The 24,569-nt window shown below is 44.7% G+C and overlaps 1 protein-coding gene across 4 annotated transcripts in view; it reads left to right on the top strand.

Annotated features, from left to right (window-relative positions):
- Positions 1-1,555: 1,555 nt before the first annotated feature.
- Positions 1,556-24,569, top strand: part of Mgat5 (alpha-1,6-mannosylglycoprotein 6-beta-N-acetylglucosaminyltransferase) — a 359,457-nt gene continuing 336,443 nt past the window's right edge. The window contains exon 1 of one of the 4 annotated variants that reach the window (XM_070024198.1): positions 1,556-1,621. The gene's annotated coding sequence lies outside the window, so the exon portion shown is untranslated. Of the gene's footprint in view, positions 1,622-2,026; positions 2,084-24,569 lie in introns of those variants that run through there. The other 3 variants (XM_070024207.1, XM_070024236.1, XM_070024227.1) reach the window with 3 other exon arrangements.

The raw sequence follows: 24,569 nt of genomic DNA, 5'->3' as shown, positions 1-24,569 counted from the left end.
GTCTTTTCTTATGAAGAGTAATGTTACACCCTTGCAGATTTCCTTGTGGCTCCTGAGCATCACCTAGATGGGTTCTGACAGCAGAAGACCCAATTGGCTGATATTTGGGAACTCATTTGGTCAGGAGATGTTCCAGCTATTACCTTCAGGTTGAGGTTAAAGATAGGACTGATTCCAGGTGCTTAGGTCCCAGGCTGATTCTACGCCAGAGAAACCCTACTGTCCTACTAAGGTCCTGGAATTAGGAGACTGCCTGGAGTCATGGTCCTGACAACTCACAAAATGAGGAAGAAAAACTACATTATTTATGAAATTTACAGGTTCTATTACCTTCAGTTTTTAAATTGCTCTGCTAGAGAGGGTGGGCAGCAGGGTGGGGGTAATTTTAGTCCAAGAATGAAGACTTCAGGGATGACAGTGAAATGAAGGTAGTACAATACTGCATGTAGTAAGATCAGAGATATTTGAACATCAGCCCCATGGCTGGTTACAGGACTTGGAATTTGTTGGAGTTACACACTATGTCCTTTACACCAGCCCACTCTCCCTCCACGGCAGACACTACTTAACAACGGATCCATAATACTTAGCAAAGCAAATGTATGGCATTCTCTCCTGAGAATTGATTGGATTTAATATTTCATGCCAGTCAGTGTGCTTTGTGGTGCTTCTAGGACATGAGATGTGTCCTCCTTCCTCCTCCTCCTCCTCCTCCTCCTCCTCCTCCTCCTCCTCCTCCTCCTCCTCCTCCTCCTCCTCCTCCTCCTCCTCCTCCTCCTCCTCCTCCTCCTCCTCCTCCTCCTCCTCCTCCTTCTTCTTCTTCTTCTTCTTCTTCTTCTTCTTCTTCTTCCTTCTTCTCCTCCTCCTCCTCCCTCTTCCTCTTCCTCCTCCTCCACCTCCTCCTCCTCCTCCTCCTCCTCCTCCTCCTCCTCCTCCTCCTCCTCCTCTTCATTTGAAGTTACTAAAGTACAATATTCAGCTAGCATGTGCAGTGTTCCTAAAATCTAGAGGCGGAGAGCAAGGCTGAAAAAGAAGCCTACTTCATATAGTGTATGTCGATTATTGCTGACTACAAATATTTCATCTTAACAGTAACCCTAAGAGGCAGTGTTGATTATGTTTATAGATAAAGCAGCTGTATTTAGATAGTTCAACGGCTTGCCCAAGGTCACAAGAACCAAGTGACAGAAACTCACACAGCAGGAGGAAACTGAGTCGCCGGGCACTTGCTAAAGTAGCATCTTTTAATAGTCCAGCCCCACCGACTTCACTGCTGGGGAGGCCCCGGGTCACTCGAGACTCGACTGCAACACTGGAGATTGCATCGTGGTAATCAGCAATCGAACACTGCCTGCCCCTGACCTTGTACAATTTTATTTAAGGCCGCGAGCAAACCACGCGTAGGCTCGCTGGTGTCTCCCTTCGGGCTGCGGAATGGAGAGGCTAGAAGTCCTGTTCGGCGGAGTTGAGAATTTACAGACAGCCCCTGAGAAGCTGGGGCGTTCCGAATTGGCTGAGCGCTCCGCGGGGGAGGGCGGGGAGTTTGCCGAACGTCCCCGGCCGGAATCCCAGCCTCTAGAGAGCCGCGAGCTCAGATGCGAAGAGAAGTTGGAGAGGTCGGGTAGGAGAGCTGTTGGGAGAAATTGCCCACAGATCGTTCCCCCCCCCCCATCCCCAACCCCGCCCGTCCCCCTCCTCCTCCACCCTCCCCCGTCCCTGCCGCTCCGATCTACTGGACCCGGGAGGAGCGGCTCCACTGCGTCTGGGTTGAGTGTGGACGCGCGCTGTGCGCGGCCCCGCCAGGGCTGGGAGTTTGCAGACCGTCCCTGCCGCGGCCCGCTCGGCGGCGGCCCTGCGGCTCCCGCGGCTCCCGCGGCGGCGGCGGCGGCGGCGGCGGCGGCGGCGGCCCCGGGCGCGATCCTGCCCAGGTAGCCGCGCCGCTGGCTCGGGGCGCCGCCACCTCGCGCCCGGCCGCGCCTCGGGCCCCGCGCGCACGGCGGCGGCGGGCGGGCGGTCCTGGCTGCTGCTGCTGCTGCTGCCGCCGCCGCCGCCCGAACGAGCGAGCGAGCGAGCCGGAGGGGAGGTAAGACCTGGGGGTCGGGGCGATCGCGTCGGCGTCGGCCGGGTCCCGCTTCCCCCCCACCCCGGGAGAGGCGCGCGGGGTGGCTGGGAAACCCGCACTCTACGCGGTGGTGCAACCCGGGGCTGGAGTCCGGCGCGCCGCCGGGGCTGCGTGGGTGCCCCGGCCGCCGGCGCGCGGCTGCGGGACCCGGGGGTGCGGCGGGGCGCGCGCCGGAGCCGCCCACCTGCCCCGGGGCAGCCGCGATCGGCCCAGCCCGCCGCGGCGAGGGGCTGGCCGAGCCCGCCCGAGCACTGTCCGGAGGTGGCTCCCGAGACGCGGACGGCGGGCGCGAGGAGAAGATGGGCGCCCCGATCGCCGCGGAGTCCCGGCGGGGGGTCACGCCGCCGCGGGCGTGCGCCAGGCTGGGCTCCGGGCGACCCAGGGAGGTAGGAGGGGGGGTGCGAAGGGCGGGTGCCACCGCGGACCAGCGCGGGGGTGGGCGGGGGGGAGAATGAGAGCGACCCTGGCTCGGGATCCGGAGGCGAGAGGGATTTAAGGGGCAGGCGCTCCGGGCTGGGGGGGTGATCTGAGAGGCCCCTCCAACCCCCGGGTCCCCTACCCACCCCCCTCCACCCCGGGCTGGACCGCGGTGGGGCCCGCGCGCGCTCCGCACGGCTGCGGGGTCGCCTGGGCTGCGGGATCGGAGAGCCCACACCCGCGCGCACACTCCCCGAGAGCATGCTCAGTGCGGTCCTGGGAACTTCCTGCCGAGTCGCCTGGCCTGCCTGCCTCCCCCCCCCCCCCCCCGCCCCTTCCCGGTCCGCGGCTCGTAAAGTTGGGGGCGGGGGCAGGGGCTTCGCGAGTGGGCAGCGCTGCGCCCGACCGTCGCGATTCTTCGCCCCCTCCGGCCCTTGCTTCTCCGCACCGCCCCCCTCCTCGCCCACCCCCTCTCCCCGCCTGCCTGGCACTGGTCGCTGCTCCCCCCCCCCCCCAGCACTCACTTCTGCGGCTGGGAAACGTGGGAGGGGGGGCGTGGATGTCATCCCCCTCCCAATCCCCCCCCGCCCCCCCCCCCCGCTTCCCGAGGCCGGGTGGGCAGAGGCCTGGTGGCTCGGCCACTGGCCAGGTGGACCGTGCGCCCGGCGCGCTGGCGGACCCGGCGCGGCCAGGCAGGCTGGTGGAAGGGGGTGTGTGAGCTCGGGGAGGTTCGCGCGCTCACTGTAGCTGTCAGGCGGCACACAAAGCCTTCGGTTTCCCAGCCAAGGTGCCGAAGAGGGAAGGGGTGGCGTTTTGGTTTTTTTTTTTATTGCATCGCACAGCAGCGTTTGGGGGCACCCGTCTTAGCGCCTACTGGCTGCCAGTGACCAGGCGATGGTACATGGGGGTGTCTGAGATGTTGGAGTAGCGGGGTCCAGGGCCAAGGACTGCTGGCACTGAGTTCCAGGCCCGTGCTCAGTGAATGCTGTTGTTTGCACCCAGCCCTGGCGCCTCAGTTAGGGAGGGCTGGACACTTTTGGGGCTGTGAAGTTAGGGATGGGGTACACCGAGGTTTTTATGGCGTTCAATGAGAAGGCAACGTTGTGTCTGAGACAAACCCAGAGCATGCTCCATTGTGCAGGTGGGAAGCAAGTGCATTATATTGAACTCGCCCCAGATCTTGGTCAGCAACTGAAAGACACCTTTGGTTTTTGGTCTTGTTTACATTGGCCCCTGGGTCATTCACATTTTGAGTCTTGAGACTGGATTAGAACTTCCTTGTCCGATCCACCCCTCCCTGAAGAGGAAAGTCTCAAATCTATCTTAAATGAATTCCTCCTCCTTCCCTTCTATTCTATAAATTATGTTGTTGCTATTCAGGATCAGAACAAGCAAAGCTCTCCTTTCTAGAGGACTGTTCAATTCTCTCCTGTAATCAACTTAATGTTCATATGGTCAACTGCAAATAGAAGAGCTCTGAAAACTGAGATGAGGGGAGAGAATGACTTCTGCCAGGTCTGGGACAGAGCTTGGTGTCTGGGCAGAGATCTCAGACACTTCCTTTACTTTCTTTCCTTCCGGGATCTGGCATACTTATAACTGGAGAAGTGTGTTAAACGTAGTCTGCAGTTTTGAAGGGGTTGCCCCTACTTCTAAATGGCTACTGGTTGGTTGTAAGGTAAAGTGTGATGGCAGAATGGCTGGGAGACTCTGTCTAGACCTTTTTGTGATAGCTGTGTGGTGCCAGATGCAGGGCCTTTTGATCTCAGCAGTGTGCATTTGAGGTGATTTGTGTTTGGAAGTGTGAATACTGTGCTCATTTATATATATTATATTTTATATATATTCACACATCCGTGTACATTTTTATAAAGAAACATGTGCATATGCATGTGCATATGCAGAGTTCTTCGGGAGAATCTGGAAGCTGGAAGGGACTTCCAGAGATCATAGTAATTCTAATTTTCCCCCTTCCCATTCAGCTTTCTCAGTTTAAAAATAACCAGCCAGCCTTCTGCCCAGCTGGTCTCTCAAAGCATTGAAATGTTGGAGTCTCCCCTATGATCCTAGCTGGAGGGACCGGGGAGGCCTCTGGATCCTCCTCTGAGCAGTGTGGCTGCTCAGGATTCTTTGTAGATGTCAATGTGACATTCATCATTGCTTTTCCTAATGTTCCATTTGTTTTGGAGTCCATGTCTCTACAGAGTCACTCCTGAATAAATTTTACCAGGGAATAGGCCGTGACTAGTGTGCCCTGAATTGGTGCCTGGAAAATGGCAAAGACAAGTCATCATTAAGATCTGGGTTGGCCCCCGCTTTCACTATATTTGATGTCAGTATAACATGTGGAGGAGATGGGGACAAACAAGTCGTTTAAGGATTCAGGTGGACCTGTTGCAACAATGAGAAGTACAAAATGTCATGTCAAAACCAGCTTTACAATGTCGGTGTGGGGGGGGGTATAATTGGGTGGGGGGAGGGGGGAGGCTGGGAAGGGAGGTGAAGGGTAAACAAAGGAGGAGGCTGCAATGCTTGGTAAGAAATGTATGCATTATCCTGCCCATGTAATTGTAGCCCCTCTGTACAGTATGTTCTCAAATAAAATAAAATAATATTAAAAAAAAAAAGATCTGGGTTGGGAAGTACCTGTCCTTTGTCACTCTGACCATTCTGAGAGATAGTTCTCCTTCCCAAGAGGCTGCCAGGGTCCTCTTCTTCCTGCTTCCTGTTCATCCTGGCCTCCCAGCCCTAGGAAGTAGATGGATGGTGGTTGGAGTGGCATAGTGTGTGGGTGCTATTGTAGTGGGCTTCCTGAAAGTCAGTGCTGTCAACTTTGTTTTTGGGGTTGCTATGGTGATGACCAAAGTTTGAGGTAGGGTCCTGGTACCAGGTGAAAAAAAAGTAATGAGTAAATTTTGACAGAATCCCAGGGATTTAAAAGGGAAGGAAGTACTTTTATACAAGGGGTAAGGGGGTGGAGTTACCATGTGGGCGACAGTTGAGAAGTTTATGTAGAAAATAAATAAGCATTTGGGACTTGTCAGTGCAGGTTTTACCATGCTGCTTTTAAAGTTAATAATTGCTTTGAAGTAGAGCCACTCTTAATAGCCAGAAGATGGCTACACTTTTTCATTTCTGTTTGAAAATGAGTAAAGATCTTCCCAACCTTTGAAGTTTTGTAAGTTTCTAATCTAAGCCACACCCCAGTACTTATTTTGCATCCTATGGCTACATTGCTAACCTGAGTACAGTTGCAACTGAGCTGACTACAGATATACTTACAGAGCATCTGTCCATCATCTGCTGTGCACCATAACTGGTGCTGGTGCTGGGTATGAAGATGTCCTTCCTCCAAATTACCTTCTCACTTTTAATCCATCTGACCTTCTCTTTCAATGTGCTAATGCAAACTAATAGCTCTTGGGAAGTTGCCAAGGTGAGTCCCTGGAGCTTTACTACTGTGACCAGCTGGGAGAGTGAGGCCTTAAGCTGTATGTTTGACTATTTGGGTTGTTTTATTCTTTTTTTTTTTTTAATTGTCTGGGTTAAATGCATCCTTTCCTGACTTAATCCCTGAAGGCGGTGTGTGTGTGTGTGTGTGTGTGTGTGTGTGTGTGTGTGTGTGTGTGTGTGTGTGTGTGTGTGTGTGTGTGTGTGTGTGTGTGTGTGTGTGTGTGTGTGTGTGTGTGTGTCCAGAGAAATCACTGTATTTCTTCAAAATCCTGCAGCTCTTTTAGGTAAATGTTCCACCAATGCATCCTTTCCTGACTTAATCCCTGAAGGCGGTGTGTGTGTGTGTGTGTGTGTGTGTGTGTGTGTGTGTGTGTGTGTGTGTGTGTGTGTGTGTGTGTGTGTGTGTGTGTGTGTGTGTGTGTGTGTGTGTGTGTGTGTGTGTCCAGAGAAATCACTGTATTTCTTCAAAATCCTGCAGCTCTTTTAGGTAAATGTTCCACCTTCTGAAATGAGAACAGAGAAGGAGTATAAGCTATTGTGCCTGGGTACGAACGATGGGGGCAGTTTCCTTGTAAACTGGCACTGTCTCTTTGTTACCCTCACTGCCAGAGTGTTTTGCCACTTGAACCTTGGCTGCTACTGAGGTGGCTACTTAGAAGGGTTAAGAAGTATTCTTTCACCCTGCTGCTGCTGAACTCAGGAAGGAGGTATGTCTTAAGTATTTTGTTGCTAATAAGAGTTAAGTACCACTGTTTGCAATGATTTACTTTAAAAATAAATTAGTTGTCAGTAGTCCTGTGCTTGTGTAACAAGCCTGAGGCTATGTATTCCATTCCCAACACTACCAAAGCAAAATATAGAATAAAAAGAATCAATCCCACAAGGTATATTAAAATAATAAGAGCCTTCCTTGCTTCCTTCCTTTTGTGATTTTTGTGGCTGGTGCTTGAGAGGAAGCATGTTTTCCCACTGCCCAGTCCTGAGCCCTTTAGTTTTGCACATATCTTATAGGCCTTGCCAATCTGTGCTTTCATAAAATGCTTTTTTGTAAGTTGTCCACACAGAGAATCTTCCACTCATAATAATTTTTGATCTCTTCCATGTCTCTTCCTCTTAGGGTTTTGTTGTATTGCTTATTGTCATGGAGATTCTTTGTTTTGGTGGAAAGATATCAAGACCGGGTGACCAAGCAAAAAGGGATGATGGTGATGAAAGAATTTGTCTTCCATAATTTATATTATTCCACATACTTCTTTCATACTATGTGATCCTCAGTATAACCCTGAGACCAATAGAGTAGCATTGAGAGTTTATAAGATCTGGTCAGTGTCACTGACAGCTTGAAGTGGCAGAGTGAGGATTTGAACTCAAGAGTTTATGAATCACGTCTAGTTGTTGTCCAATGACAGTGATGTCTTATGGTAGGCAGAGCTTTCTTTCCAACCCATACCAAAGGAAGTCTTACACACGCAGTGATTTGGAAGGGACTGCAAGAATCCTTTTTTCTTTTTAGCTGAGGTCACAGATACTGAGAGGTTTAAGAAGGACTTTTCACAGTCTCACCAGCAGGCGGCAATGGCAAAACAGAGCCTCCATTCTGAATCTTGGTCCCAGGGGAATGGTTGGTAACAGCTGATAACAGATCTGTGCCAGAGAGATGCTTCAGGAAGTGAATGTGCAGATCATTTGAGTTCTTCCTGTAGCCTCAGGTACATCTCTCCTTCATCTTAGAGTGTGCAGGGAGTGGGTGGGGGTAGTAGCTAAGTTTCTTCACTATCTCCAGCTGGGAATATCTAAGCAACCTTTGTCCCTTTCAGTGACATGTGTTCCCTTCCTCATGTGACCTATGAAGTTTGGCATCTTAAGAAAATAGTGTAGATTGGGTGCTACTAATAGCGTGTAATCCTTGCTACATGGGGGCTGACATCAAGATGATCATGGTTTAAAGCCAAGCCATGGTTCAAAAAGCCAGGCTGTGGACATGGCTCAAGTGGTAGAATGTTGCCCTTCAGTGAGCAAGTTGAGCAAGTATAGGGCTTTGAGTTTATAAACTTTGGGTTTATATGTTTCACTTTTATGAGTCCTTCTTTGGGCTCCTGACCTCTCTCAGACTTGAGTTCTACTGAAGTAATGAGTCAGAGGAACACGGATAATTGGTTAATAGTTCAGTCAAGGTTGCCTGTGAAGACATTCCAGAGTGTAGGGAAGGCTGAAAAGAGCAGAGATCCAGCAAGATATCCTCATGACTACTGAGAGAGACTTGGTGGCATTCTCCCATTGGGTACATCTATAAACACCATTTCCTTTCCTTCTGTTCCTTCACCTGCCCAAGGACCACACCAGACACATCAGTGCCTTATCTGCTTCTGATTCCAAAGGTTTTTGCTTAGTAATAGCAAACTGTTCAACGGGTGTAAAGTATAGACTTGAAGACAGAAAAATTCAATTCAGCAATAAGAACAATTGCAAGTGAAGAACACATGAAACATTACAGTAGCCCATATGGTCACTTTGGGCCTCAGGTGGATTTTTTTTTTTAATAGGCTGGGTGAGAGTCTCATTATGTTGCTGATCTTGAACCTCTGGGCTTAAGTGATGCTGCTGTTATTACAGACTCCTAAGTAATTGGGACTTCAGTTGTCCACCATCATACACACTATTGGGCCTCCGTTGTTACGTTGAAAAGTAAAAGTAAGGGGACTGAATGAGCTTTGGAGATATGCTCAGTCCTAATGTTGTCTGACTCTGTCTAGCCATGTGGTGAAGGAATTGTGGAATAAGGAAATTGAGTGACATTAACTTATTGCATTTCAAAAAAAGGTGGAGAAAACATTCAAGTTGGTTTTGCCCCAGTCAGTAGACTACCTTTTGTAGGCAGTGAGATACTTACCTGAGAACTGATCCTTTATCATCACTATCTTTTGGGATGTTTATCTTAGTTTATTTAAAAATGAAAACCCTCAGTCCTGATTCTCAACCAAGAAATAATCTACTTTCCTGTAACGGAACTAATTTCCCCCTCCTTGGGAGATTGAGAGCCTAAGAACAGATGATGAACAGAACTTCATGGTCCAGCAGCATGGGGAAAGGGGCTCAGAATTGACACTGCCCCCAGCTGGGCCACATCTTATCCCATGCCTTCCTCTGAGCTTCCGCACACACTAACTGATGGCTAAGGGAGCTCCATATCAACCTCACTGCAGCTGCTTTTATTTATTTATTTTTTAAACCATCTGTTATTTTCAGCTCTGATTTTTTAAAAATTTACTACTGTTCATACCAATGAGGAGTTTTCTAAATGACCAATTCTTCTTTTCTCCTTGTTTGGAGAAGATTGTCTAGTGCCTGCTGCTAATAGGTTCTTTCTGTTTTCCTTTGGCATCTTTCCTTAGTACTTCCACTTGATATTTTTTTTTTTTCATCCCCTCTTTTGTAATCTTTTCAACTTCAGCAAGAGAGAACAGAAACAGCCCCAGGTGGGGTATAGAGGGGAAGGGAGCTTTCTTCTGTTCTATCTCCTGATAATGTATATTAATTATGAGGTATATACACGCCCCTATAACACCTTTGTCAGACAGAGGGGAAAGCCCCTCTGTCTGAATTGCCTTTCTCTTTAAGGAAGTTCCCATCTCCATGGAGAAGGAAATGACGCCCCCTCCCCCATTTATTTGATTGATAAAGGTTATGCCTGCCAGACTTAGAGGTGACTTTGTTAGGTGGGCAGTCTTCCCCATATATTCTTCTGTATATGCAAATGTAATTCTCTAGTGTAAACACTATTATCTTTCTTTTATAGGATTACCATTTTTTTATTTGCAATTCTAATTTTTAAGAACTTCTTCAGGAGAAAGTTATTTTTCCTAGGCTTATTTAAAAAAAAAAGTCTGGCTCCAAAAAAAAAAAAAAAAAAACACTCAGCAAGGAGTGTGGAACTCTAATAGGTTCAGACTGGAAACCCTGTTGCCTGGTACGGGTGGCACACTGGAGACATGAGATCAGCTAGCCCGGTTCAAGAGTGGAGTTTCCATACCCACAGGAGAGACTGTGCAGCTGGGTGACTGTCTACACATGGGCTGGATCTGGGCTCTGGGATTTCTCTTTCTTTCTTATTTATGAAGTAACCCATCACTCAACTTCTCCTGTACTTGGGGGTTCTGCTGTTCATAGTTGATGGGGCTCAGCACACCTGACTGGAGCTTCTTTAATCTATCCTTATGAATATGTATAGGTGTGCTCCTTTATTTGAAGGCCTGTTTGGTCTTTGTATCTTTTTAGAATTTTGCATATCAAATCAGTCAGTGGATTTTGTAGACATTACAATGAGTATAATTCCTGGGCTTACAATGATCATTAGGATTGTGTACATGCACACATGCACATCTGCATGTGTCTATATGCCTCATGTGTTACTACCTTATTTTCACATTATTTGAAAAAAGTTGGGACTGATTAGAGTTGGAGGTCAGGACTGGAGTAGCTATTGGTTAAGTGAAGCTTCCAGAGTGTTCTATGGAGGGATTCTGCTAATAGGGAAGTTCCCCTAGTACTTGCATTTTGGGACTCATGATAAAGGGATATTTGGAGATACTGAGGATAATGATCTTATGGATTCCTATAAATTGTGGTCAAGTTTTTCCATGACACTGCCTTTGTTTCAGCGGTCTTTATAAGCCAGAATTAGATTCAGCTTTCTGTTTTTGATGCCATGCCTTGTATTCGCTAAGTTCCAGCAATTCCAGAAGCCATATATAGTGATTACAAGAGGACCTTGTCTTTGTCCTAATTGTCAACCTGTAGAAGAAATGTTATTCAGTCACCATTACCTGGCATGTCACTACCCTAACACTCACTATCCAGTGGCTTAAACAAGTGCTCCGTTTCTTTATTCTGTTGGTAGGAATTCTAGATGTGTGCTCCCTCAGTCTCCAGGAACAGTGAGCTGAGATCTTGTTCCTCTGTTTCCAAGTTGTTTCTCTGAATAGAGCCAGAAAAGTTCTCTGCTTTTAGGGATCCAAGTGATTAGATTAGATTAACTGGGATAATCCAGGATCATCTCTCCATCTCAAAGTCCTTAATATAATCACATCTGCCCTGTGAGGTAGCATAATCATAGGTTCCAGGGATTAGGATATGAACATCTTTAGGGGCCTTTTTTCCCCTCTGCTTATCACCATTCTCAAAATTCTCTGAAAGGAAATATTATTTTACTCTTTATGAAAGTGAACTATTCATTTTTCATAAAGGAAGTTTTCTAAGAAATTTACTTGTTTCCTTATTCCTGTCCTTTTGAACATATTCACACTAATTCTTTGTCAAGTACATTGGTATCTAAGTAAGATTTGAGTTCCACTAAGGCCAGACATGAAGTCAGGTAAAAACTTGTACAGGTTTTATGTAATTGTATAGGTTTTATGCATTGTGTAATTGTCAGCAGCCCTATTATTGTGAGGAAACTGAGGTGTGTAGGAAACCTACTCAGGGTCACATTAGCTAGAAGTAGGAAAGCCAGGGCACAAAAGCTTCTGCTTCTCTGCCTTGCAACTGGCAATTCTAAAACAAAATAAGAAGGAGTGATGAAAAAACTGAAAATAATGTAAAATCTCTCTGCTTCTGCCAAGGTGATGATAAACAGCAAATATTACTGTGGAAGACTGATTATGCTAATGGCTCAGAATAATGGCCTTTTTGAATGTACATTCTTTGCCTTGCAGATTTGTAGTTCTAACTCCCCACCCTACCCCATGGGATTGGCATTGTGACTTTCTTTGGCCAGTAGGCTGTAGCAGATGTTACTGTTATTGTTGTAAGGTCCGCTCCTGGATGGCTAGCAGACTCCACCCTCCTCGCAGCAAAGTCTCCACCCAATACCTGTGTTACCTAGGCAACTGGGACACCTGGAAGAGGTCACATCTGCATCTGCTGAGGTCACATCTGAATTTGATGTGGCCACACCTTTCTCCGCCCATACCCTAGATAAGGCCTAGCACAGGCCCAGACGCTCTCTCGCTGCTCTTTTCTAGCTCTCTCTGCTCTCTGCTCTTTTCTAGCTCTTTTTCTCTCTCTTTCCCAGTCACGTGGAGTGCCAACCTTGCCTGGTCCCAGCAGGTCTACTGAATAAACCTACCCCTTACCTGAATACCACGTGCGTGCTGCTGTTCTTACTCGGCTACCTCTCTCTCTGCTCTTGTCTAGCTCTTCTCAAGCTCTTTCCTCTCTTTCCCAGCTCTCTCTCATTCCCAGGCCTTTCCCAGCCACGTGGAATGCCAACCTGGCCTGGTCCCAGCAGTTCTACTGGATAAACCTACCCCTTACCTGAATACCACGTGCATGGTGCATTTCTTACTTGGCCACCTCTTTTTAAAAACCTAACAATTGTGTGTTTTTTTTTGTTTTGTTTTGTGCTGGTACTGGGGCTTGACCACGGCCTGGGTACTGTCCCATAGCAATTTTGCCCAGTGCTAGTAGCTGCTACTTGAGCCACAGCTTCATTTCTGGCTGTATGGTGGTTAATTGGAGATAAGAGTCTCTTGGACTTTTCTCTCTGGTTTGCCTTCCAGACATGATTCTCAGATCTCAGCCTCTGGTGTGAACCACTGATGCCTGGCTATAAACTATGTTTAAAAGTGCCTATGTGTTTCTCTTGTACTTATCACCATTGCTTTGTTCTCTTAGAGCTGTGATTGCTGAATGAGAACATGTGCAGGCTGGCTTACTGACGTAAGCCAGGTTGTACCCCATTATTCTACCCTAGACCAGGCAGCCCACTGACCCCTGCACTGCTTACAGTCACCCTAGCCTGCCTGAAGTCACAGGTCATAGTAGCATTAAGAGTAATTTTACTGTCCTTGGGAAGATCAGTTTGAGTTGTTTGCAATTAATTTGTATTCTTTGGAAATTATACTTGAGGGTCAAGAACTTCCCACTGGATCTGCTCTTTATCAATTACAAACAAACAGACAAAAAAAAATAAAGCCCATTAAAGTTTAAAAACTTATGAACAATTTTACCCAGACTTATTTTCCCTTTTCAGACTACTTCTAGTAGGGTAGTTTTTGACTAGAGCTTACAGTAAGAGGTACATACTGACTTAAAATCAATTAGCTGTACAATGAAATTGTATGTTGACGTCTGTATATGCATAAAATGTATTTTGCCTTGATGAGATTCACTCCCTCCTTCATCCTTCTCCCCCTTCCTCTCTCCCTTACTCCATTTTATTTTATTTAAAAAAATGTTGATCAGGGATCAACAATGACCAATGCCCATTTTGTTAGTAAAGTTTTATTGGCACACATCCACACCCTCATGTTCTTATATTGCCTCCAACTGTTTTCACACTGCAGTGGTCAAGGTGAGTACTTGTGACTGATGAGTTGGGCTGCAATGCCTGAACTGTTTATTCTCTGACCCTTAAGAAAAGTTTTCTGACCCTTGCATTGAAATGATTTCATAACCCATCAGTTAGTTGTGATCCTCCCTTTGGAAATGACCCTGAGCTGTCCTAGTGCCCTGTTGGAAATTACAGTGTCATATGTAAAACCAACTCTTTTCCTAGGCCTTACTCAAACTATCTGCTCTTTATTTAGATCCAATAGTTAAGTTTTTGCTATTTAACATTATTCCTGATGGGCTTGCATAGGAACCTTTTTAAGCTTTTCTGAAGTGTTTCATTATAAGTAGTGTTATACCTCCCCCCTTTTAATTTAAATAAGACTTTCTAGTGGAAACTAATTGGAATTAAAATGGTCACAAATTCCATTCAAGTGCTAGTTATTTATTCATTAGATTCCAGCAGTGCCTTTTTGTGATATAATGGAGCCCATTAGTGGAAGAGGTAGAAAAAACCGTGATCCTGGCTTCTTTGTAGAACACCTCTCTGGCAAACTGGTCCTTATTGCTACATTTCTAAATTAAGGTGGTATTATTGCTGAGCAGAAGGCAATTTAGAGACATTAAATCCTGAACTTTGATAGTTGAAAAGAGACTTTGGTAGAAAAGTTTTCTTTTTCTCTTTTCTTTTTCTTACTTACAGAGTGAATTTGGCCCTTGAAGGCCATATTTCTTTAATTCTAAGCCTGTCAAGGGAAGACAGCATTGTTATTTATGTTGTGTGGCTCACAGGATTGATAAGCAAGAGCTAAGGCAGAAAAAGACCAGAGTGATCCGGATATGCCTTTTTAGATTCTGAAATGCCAGATGAAGAATAGCCACTGACCCATTTACTTATTACCAGTGACAGTATAATCAAAATAAATGAACCCGGACTATAGTATGAAGAGTTTAGGTTAAATCTGAAGCAAGGTAGGCTCTTAGACATCACAGGATTTCGTTGTTCCTGACCTTTTTGAACATATTCACACCAACTCTTTCCCTCAGAACTTTTGGTATTGGCCTGCAATTTAGCGTAGGTGGGTGGCAGCCCCTCTAAGTGCTTGGGTTTAATTAATAATTCTTTTGAGAGCCAGCAGTAGGAACCTGTTAGAGCTTGCAGCATCCAAGATGAAAAATTCACATCAGGGTCCGGGAGAGAGACCTGAAGCCATCCGCAATCTGGGATGGAGGCTCTGAGAACTGCAGAGTTCTTTCCTCCTGTTTCTATCAGTCTAGCTACTTAATTCTCCTTGCCTTCTATTTTTCCTGTCCCAAGAGTAAAATTATGGGTAAGGGTACCTGCTACTTGGTAGGCTACAGAAATCTGTTCTTCCTCTTGTAATGGTTGTTCTAAAGTCCTAACAAGTGTCCTTTCTGTGTCAGCTTCAGATCACTCAAAGTTAGACAGGAGGTGGGACTTGGAGATAAGACGCTGGTGTGGTTCCAGGCCCTAAAGATATTTGGTAAGACATTGCAGAAATTCGTAGGAATAGTTTTGGTAATAATGATTGAGTGTGGTTATTGCATTCATTGGCTACAGACCAGGGATGTTAAAGAGCTATGTAATAGGTAGAGACATTGTTTACCAAAACCTGTATCCTATGGCTAACTGAACGTGGGCAACCAAAACTTGAATTGAGACCTCACTTTTATATAAACAAATCATTTTTGCACATTTAAATAAACATCGACCTTTCCATCCAGTGAAAAAAGATTGTTCTTTCTTTTGTATAAGAAAGTTACCATTCTTTTGTAGACACAGCAAACCCAGAGAGCATCATATCACCTGTCTAGTCCATATTGGTACCTACCACTTGAGTCTTACCTCCAGTCCAGCTTTTTGCTGGTTAATTCTTTTTTTTTTTTGTCGGTTATGGGGCTTGAACTCTGGGCCTGGGCGCTGTCCCTGAGTCTTCAGATCAAGACGAGTGCTCTATCACTTGAGCCACAGCACCACTTCCAGTTTTCTAGTGGTTTATTGGAGATAAGAGTCTCACAGACTTTCTTCCCCGGGCTGGCTTTGAACCGCAATCCTCAGATCTCAGCCTCCTGAGTAGCTAGGATTACAGGCATGAGCCACCGTGCCTGGCTGCTGGTTAATTCTTGAAGCCAGGTGCACTTTTCTGCCTGAGCTGATGTTGAATCTGTCCTCCAGGTCACAGCCTCCTGAGTAATTTATTAGGTACATGAGACACTGGCTACCTGGCCAATGTGTGTGTATGTATATACATATATATGTATATGTGTGTATGTATGCATGTGTATTCATACATGTGTATATGTATGTATATGTATGCATATACACAGAGGTATACACATATATACACACATGTATATACACATATATCTGTATATATGCACATATATACTCTTCTAGAAGTTGTAATAAAGTCATTAGAACATGCAATAAAGTTGTACATATAAGTATATATGTGTAAATATGTATATTTGTAGGATATATATGTGTATATATGCATATATGTGTATATTAGTAGAATGTATATACACATTTATACGTATATACAAATGTGTATATACACATACACATTTATGCATATATATATACATGTGTGATATATAAGACTTTATTTCAGCTTCTAGAGTAACCTTACCCAGGTAATTGCATATTGAAATAATGTTGTTTATCATAAACAACTTTCCTTTTATTCTTCCTGTTACACTTGTGACATTTAATATGTGTGTTTGAAATTGTTCTTTGGACAGATTATATAAGCATTTTATTTCTGATAGTAGTGTTACAATTTTACAAGTTTGCTAGAAGTTTTGGGCCTTAAGGCTGGTAGGATTTAGAGTACAGTGTAACCATGTGAACCCTAAAATATGTAACCATTTGATGAATCTAAATCAGAGAAAAACAGTATAATCCCTAACTTGCTGGCCAATGCATCCAATATGTTACCAGATAGTTTAGGGGAGCCTCTTGGTCCTTGCATCTGGCAAGAGAAGAATCCAGGCAACATGCTAACATAGTAAAGGTGATAGGAAAGTGTATTGAAAGAGAAATATTGTAAGGTGAATCATCCCAGAAGTCACATTTTAAAATAGAGAATGTTGGAGTCTTTATTATACAGCTAACAGGCTGCAGGCTGCCAGTTGTTACAAAGTCCTGCAGCACACAAAGACACATAACACAGCTAGGAAACATGCTAAAGAGGAAAGAAATAAGCACAATACCAACAAACCAATTCAGCTCCAAAGGAGAGCTGACTTGGGACTCCATGATGACTGGAGACGAGCCAGGAGAAAGGACACAGGACACGATCACAGAGACACACATGGCATGGAGTCCTGGCGGCTAGGCTGTTCCAGGCCTAAATAGGTTGGCGCAGGGGGCATATCCTCAGGAAATTCCCAGTCCCAGGCACTAGACTAACAGATTCAGTAACCTATCAGCCAAGTGCCTGCCCCTGCCTCCAGGGGTCCGAGTACGCTCATTACCTGGGAGGCAGGTGATAGGGGTGAGGTGGGTTTCCTTCCCCCAACATGAAGACAAGATGCCAGACCCTAAGCATACATCCACCATGTGGCCAGTATGGCGCCCGCCAGACCTGGCCTCCTTACTTCAATATGATGGAGAAAGAGAGCATGAAGCGTAGACATGCCATGAGGGAGATGGCAGTTTAGCCTCTGTCTGCTATACTGGGCTGACTTAAGCTGTCTTTCTCCTTACTAAACCTGATTAGGCTTTCTGATTAGTGGGCTTCCTTTCTGTTTTCTGTAAGATTGTAGTGCCAAGGATTGACTGTATTGCATTGACAGTGTCTATTGACTGTTTTTCTTTCTTTCTTTCTTTTATATTATTTTCTTTTTTTTTTTTTTTTTGGGTCCGGCCGTGGGGCCTGAACTCTGGGCCTGGGCGCTGTCCCTCAGCTCTTCAGCTTAAGGCTAGTGCTCTACCACTTGAGCCACAGCACCACTTCCGGCTTTTTTCTTTTTGCTTATGTGGTGCTGAGGAATCGAACCCAGGGCATCAGGCATGCAAGGCAAGCACTCTACCACTGAGCCACCTTCCCAGCCCTTTTCTTTTGTTTTTTTACTTCCTCATTCTTTTGTCATTGCCAGGCAAATTTTGGTTTATCTCTTAGCTGTCATCTGCGATCTGTATAGGCTGAAATTGCTTGCCCACTTTTCTACTACTCCTGTATCAACAGTAGTAGGCAAAAATAATTGTAAATAATTGTAAGATAACTCACCCCCTCCCCCATCTAATAATTCAATTATTATAATTGAATTAGTACTCCTAACACCAAACCATAATTATAATTGAATTAGTACTCCTAACACCAAACAAATAAAAATGCCAACTAGCCCATATTTAAGATGTAGCAGGAAAAATGGTCACAGCCACTGGTAGGGGACCTCTGAATCTCCCTTAAACTCCTCTTGTTGGACCTAGACTCCGTTTTTGGTTCTCTGTATCATTCTGGAAAAAGGCAGAGACAGAAGGCTATCTTATCCATTCTTACATGACTGTAAGAAAATAGCATTGGATAATGTATAAAATAAAGAAGCTTACTTGGTGCAATTCTAGTTCCTAGTGAGTCCAAACAGTATAGGGCAAGCATGTGACACAAGGATCCCCTGGCTACTCCACAGTGTGACAGGCAGATGGCATCCTATGGTGGGAGAGCTCACGTGCTGACAAAGGAAACAGCCTAACTTGCCTTTTATAGTCTCATTCTCATGGGGAACTAATCTAGTTCTGACCCATTCCTGAGAAACAGCATTATCCATTCATGAGGGTGGAGCTTCTAAGACTCCATTACCTTCAATTAGGCCCTACATCTTAAAGGTTCTCTTATTCCCACATCAGTACACTGCAGGCCAGTCTTTCTGCCCATGAGCCTTGGGGGACAGACCACATTGAAGCTACCTCATGAGTGAAATCGGATGTCACATGAGTTTCATAGGAACAGCTGCTGACCATTTTGTAAAGCTTCAGGGGAAAATATACCTATACCAACCCCTGGCCTCGAGTTAGCATTTAGCAATGCTTTTGCTTTTGAATGCAAGCCTGCAAATTGAGTAGTATAGGTGTTGTTTATAACTTGGTCACTAGCAGATAGCCAGTATTGCCATATCACATTAGAGATAGTTTAGCAAATATCATAAAATGTCAATATTCATTGCCTCTTGGAACTTATGGTGGTTGTTAAACCTGCCGTTAGATAGTGTGACTTAATGTGTAAATCAGCAAGCACATGTGTTCCAGTATCACAATTTAAGAATATTTTGGTAACCTATTAAGTATAATTGATCAAAGAGGAGGCAACAATGCTTGATAAGAAATGTACTCGTTATCTTGCCCATGTAATTGTAACTCCTCTGTATGGTATTCTCACAATAAAAAAATATATATAATTGATTTCTCTGCAATCCCATTTATACATTTAACTAACTTGACTGTGAAAGGGGTCCTGTGGGTCTCCAGGCCATTGGGGTACAGAAATCATAAGATTATGCTGTTCTCTGAACACTACTGTTGCTCTGTCCTTCCCTCTCATCATGGATTTGACCCTCTCCCAAGGCAGAAAGGTGAGGGGATGAGCTCATCTCCAGTTGGCCCATTTTCTCCTTATGCTTAGACAATCTAGTTTTTAATTATTCTAACAGAGCTTCAACTCAGGGACTCTTGCTGTCACTAGCCTTTTTTGCTCAAGGCTGGCCTTCTAGCCCTTGATCTCTCATATGGGTAGGCAAGTTTGTCAAAACATTCTTTCAGCTCCTTGCTAGTAGTGATCTCAGTCTACATTGAAAGCCGAAAACATACTTATTTTCTGAATCCTACACAGAAGTGTGATTTCTGCTTCAGATTTGCAAGTTGAGAAAAACCACACACATTCTGCTAGAAAATTCCCTGTACACAGACCAGTCTCGTCAGTTTCCTGTACCTCAAGCTTGCTTTATCACCAACTGAAGTCTACGAAGTAACCCATTACTCAAGAAACATATTTATTTTACAGATAGCTGCATGGTTAGGGTATGTGTTTGTTTTCTCATCATCGTGGCTTAGCAGCGAGGGCCATTCCCTAGAAGTTATGGCTTTGGGTGGAGGTTGACACTGGTTAGAATTCTAATCTCATTGCTAGTATGCTACCCAGTGAGTCTGGACTCTCAAGGGGCTGCTGCCCTGCAGCTGTAACTGGAGATCCTTTAGTAGACTCCGCCAGTTTGTATCTAGAACATCCTGTTGATAAGAAGTGACTTTGCCACAGAAGAGCTTACTACACTGTTTCTTGCTGCTGTCTGGATACAAAGCCATTGTTTCATGGTGTCCCTGTATCTTTTCCCTCTCCTAAGGTTGAAGGCTATATTTAGAGTATGAAAATGCTGAACATTTCCTTTCTAATTCTTTACAAGTTACGGTGGGAAGGGATGGGGAAGGGATGTTCATGTATTCAACAGCAGTAACTTGGATGAGCAAATTAAATGATAGGTTGGTAATTTTTTTCTTTGTTTCAAAAAATATTATACTATACTGAAATTGGAATTGAATAGTGGCACATTTGTCCTTTCATTTTTCTATGGCTTCTGTTAATAATTAAATTTCTCTTCAAGTCACTCCCTTTAAAAAGTAAAAGCAGTCCTATTTTGCATTATATTATTTGTGTTATTTAAGACAGAAAGAGAATGTATGTGTATTTAGCAAGCTTAGTGAAGTGACAGCGTCTTATCTTTATGGGGAGGAGAAAAGGACTGTGTGTGTGTGTGTGTGTGTGTGTGTGTGTGTGTGTGTGTGTGTGTGTGTGTGTGTGTGTGTGTGTGTGTGTGTGTGTGTGTGTGTGTGTGTGTGTGCCCGCATGTGTGCATGTGCATGTGTGTGTGTGTGTGTGTGTGTGTGTGTGTGTGCGTGCGCACTCCAATCCTGGGACTTGAATTCAGGGTCTTGGTGCTCTCCTTTAACTTTTTTGCTCAAGGCTAGCACTCTATTACTTGAGTCACAGCTCCACTTCTACCTTTCTAGTAGTGAATTAGAAATAAGAGTCTCATTGACTTTCTTGCCCAGGCTGGCATCCAGCCACAATCCTTAGATCTCAGCCAACTGACTGGCTAGGATTGGACATGAGTCCCTTGCTCCCAGTGAGGGCCTAAATTTTAAAGTGAGATATCTAAGATCCTTTCATTGAGAAGCTGTTCTTTTATCATGGGATCGATAAGGACAGTTCTTTGGGGCAGAGGAGTGTTTTTAAGAAAGCAATAAATTTGGGGCTGGGAAGGTAGCTCAGTGGTAGAGCGCTTGCCTTGCATGCCTGAGGCCCTGGGTTCGATTCTTCAGCACCACATAAGCAAAAAGAAAAAAGCCGGAAGTGGCGCTGTGGCTCAACTGGTAGAGCGCTAGCCTTGAGCTGAAGAGCTGAGGGACAATGCCCAGGCCCAGAGTTCAGGCCCCACGACCAGACCAAAAAAAAAATTAAAAAAAAAAGCAATAAATTTATTAAATTCATTTGCATGATAATTTTACTCACTATTTCTACCTCATTATTCATAACCATGTTTACTTTTTTTTCTGCCTTATCCATATTTGATTTGGGATAAATTTTGATCTTACCCTATCTTTATGGGTAGTGTAAAATCCAGAAGCCCTGGAATATAGGATTTTAAATATCCATGAGTTATTCAGCTTCTGATCAGATGGATGACAGAGTTAATTGCAACCCACTGGGCACAGATAGACCAAACTCCCACCTTGTTGTCCTTATTATAGTAAAAAGTAGGAATACAATTTCTGTCAAGTTGATAGTACAATGAGATACCATGTGTAGAGAAACACATTCTCTCAAGAGATGCCCTCCATGGTTGTTTTCTTTTTTCTTTCTTTCTTTCTCTCTTTCTCTCTCTCTTTTTTCTTTTTCTCCTTCCTTCCTTCCTTCCTTCCTTCCTTCCTTCCTTCCTTCCTTCCTTCCTTCCTTTCTTTCTTTCTTTCTTTCTTTCTTTCTTTCTTTCTTTCTTCTTTCCTTCCTTCCTTCCTTCCTTCCTTCCTTTCTTTCTTGCCTCAAGCTTGAATTCAGGGCCTGGGCTCACTTTGCTTTGGCATTTTCCCTCAAGATTGGGGCTTCACTACTTGAGCCACAGCTCCACATGGCTTTTTGTGTGTTAATTAGAGATAAGATTCTCACAGACTTTGCTGCTGGGGCTGGCTTGAAATTGTGATCCTTAGGTCTCAGATTCCTAAATAGCTAGGATTATAGCCACCTAATCCCAGCTAAGGAGAGAGCTGCCTTGTTAAGCAGAGTGTTAGATGATGCTAGAGAGTGCCTGTGACCAACCATGCCTGTGATTTCATGCTCAGAGCAGCTTTATAAATTAGGGTCTCTAAACCTCATGGAACACACATGAAATCGTTGTGTGTGGAATGAAGAATCTTGTCTGCAGATACTTCCACAATACACAAGGTGACCCTACAATTTATCCTCCAAGCCTGGACTCTTGTGAGGGTGAAAAAGAGGTGCCATTAATGATTATGAGGCAACCGCAGACATACATAGAGATAGGTGGTCCTCCTAAATCCAGTGAGATTTGGGATTTAGTATAGTTCTCTGATTCCAAAGCCTGCCTGTTCTCCATAGCAGACTACCAGCTCAGGCTGCTCTGTCTACAAACTCATCAGGCATATATCGAATAGCATGACATCTAAGTCCTGTGTGAGGTGCAGAGCCTAAGAGAAACCCCTTCAAGGCTACCAGGGATCGTTCATGTAGAAATGTAGAAAAGCATTTTGTTGGGAAGGCTGGTAGTTTTAGTCTTTCTAAAAAATGCTATTCTGTCTTTAAAAAGAATAGATCTGCTTTAGCTCTTACAGGAAAAACACAGTAAGAGCCTAGCATCTCATATTCAGGACAGACCCCTTTATAGCCCATGGCTGTTGAGATTCAGTGATAGGCAATGGTCCCTGGCTATCCACAGGACTTTCTAGGATGCTATATTTGTGGATTCTCAAGTTCCTTAGAGAAAATAGTGTAACATTTGCATATCACCTACACACATTCTCTTCTGTATCTTAAATCATCTCTAGATCATGTATTATAACTAATGCACTGTAAATGTTTTGTTAATAGCTATATGACTTGTGCAATAGTGATACAAAAATCTTTACATACTTTGTACATTTTTCTCAAGATATTTTTTTGATAATGGATGGTTGCATCCACACGTAGAACCCATAGATTTGTAGGACTGACTGTAATACATTCTTTAGTAAGAAGGTGTGTACCTGCAAATTTACCAGTTTTTTGCCATGTCCCTCATGTTATTGTCAAATAGATTTCTGTGATATAATTATTCCTATGAGAATTTTAAGATAAAAATCCCAGCCCTCCAGTGTGTCACATTCCCAGTCTTTACATACTCTGACAGGTGACAAGCCTTTTTGCCCCTGTGTCAGACACACAGGTGTAAACATGCTTGGCAGAGGCTCAGGCTCAGAGATGCATGAAGGACAAGCCCAACCATAAAAAGTTAAAACAAGCATTTCACAGACCCCCAGGGTTTATTTGTTCATGGTGTCACGTGCTCTGGCTGCTGTCTAAGCTAGTTGGAGGTGTCAAAACAAGTTTCAGAACAGAGAAGTTCTGTAAATACCACAGCCTGTAAAAAGAAGTCCTGCTAGATTGCCATTTGTCATCAAGTCTGCCGTGCCAAGGAATGACAGGTCTTTTAGAATCTACTGCAGGGAATGCAGAGCAAGCAGTTGGACCTGTGAGATTTATGTGCTTGGGTTGGACATTGGGGAGCCAACTTTGAATTGAGGGCTGTGACACCCAGATTCCACGAGGACCCAACTTCCAAACTTTGGATCACCCAAAGAGGACTATATTCCAAAGCAGACAAAATGTAACATTCTGGTGATGGAGAAAAAGCTCCTTCCTATCGGGAGTCATCAGTAGGACCTGGAGAGATCCTGGGCCTGGGATTACACCTCTTTTGAGCTTTCTTTGTGCCATTCCCTGAAGAGCATAACCAGCGCTGAAAGACAGGACTTCTTTTTTCTTCTGGAAATAGAAACCACTCATGAGGAAACAGGGAGAAAAAGAAAGCAGGTGTGAGAAAGAGGAAGAAAAGGAAGAGATGGAGGGAAAGGCAACCTGGGTGGCAAGGGGAAACTGAGATGCCTGTGTTTGTTGCTGTAGATAAGCAATGAGAAGGCTACTTGGACTAGGCCACAAGATTCCCTCGGGAATCAGGAGACCTAGGGCTGCTGTGTTCCTTGTCACGGACTAGCTTGTAAGTCTCTGTCTCTTCTATCCAAGTTGGGGAGTGGGGTGGAATGTTAATCCATTGTGACTTCCAGCTGTGAAAGTCTTTGATGCCAAGCCAATGAGCCATCCTTCTAGGGTTTGCCAGCATGGCTCAATAAACATTTACCCAGAGCTTACATGTCAGGAACTGGGCACAACAGTGGCCAGCACTTGACCCCACATCCAGAGTGGGGCCTGTCATAATAATAAATATTCCCATAGTTCCAACAGTAGGAAGGCCATCTGGCTCTGCGAGAGTTATGAATTACCAGATAGTGTTATGAACACTTTTCTCGATTTTCACTTGTTAGCTTTCAAAAGAACAGCCAGGCATTGCTGTTCTATTTTATTAGACATGAGGAAATTGAGGCATAGAGGTAGGTTTCACAACTAGCAACTTCGTGGAGCCAGGATTTCAGTTCAATGAGACAGTGTAGTTGCTGTGAAAGGTATATGGTAGTCACATGTGTTTTTCTGTCTCTAGAGTAGCCACCATGTCTATCTTATTAATTATTTTTATCCCTAGTGTCTGGTTCTACATAAACTCTTGGGACATTTTGGATAGGTAAATAGATGGATGGGTAGGTGGATGGATAGATGCATGTAGATGGGTACATAGGTGGATAGATGGATAGGTGAATAGATAGTGGGTGGATGAATGGATGGAAAAGTGGATGGATGAATGGATGAAATGAATGGGCTCTTCAGGAAGCTTATAGTCTAAAGAAGAAAACAGACACATAAACAGCTAATGTCTGTGAGTTCGGGACAGGAAGAAATATTAGTCCAGTTCAGAAAGGTTTTGAGTGAGACTTGTATAAAATATGCATAAAATTTGACCGACTCCAGTAAGAAAGGTATTAGCAGCAGAGGGCTGGCTGGCATCCTAACTCTTTCATTGTTTTAGGATTACAGATCACAGAGAGTAGTCAGGAGGTCCTAGGGTGGGG

This window comes from Dipodomys merriami, unplaced genomic scaffold (assembly GCF_024711535.1).
Source record: "Dipodomys merriami isolate MVZ:Mamm:240054 unplaced genomic scaffold, mDipMer1.0.p SCAF_1, whole genome shotgun sequence".
Classification (NCBI taxonomy): Eukaryota; Metazoa; Chordata; class Mammalia; order Rodentia; family Heteromyidae; genus Dipodomys; species Dipodomys merriami.
This window is presented reverse-complemented; position numbering and strand designations above follow the sequence as displayed.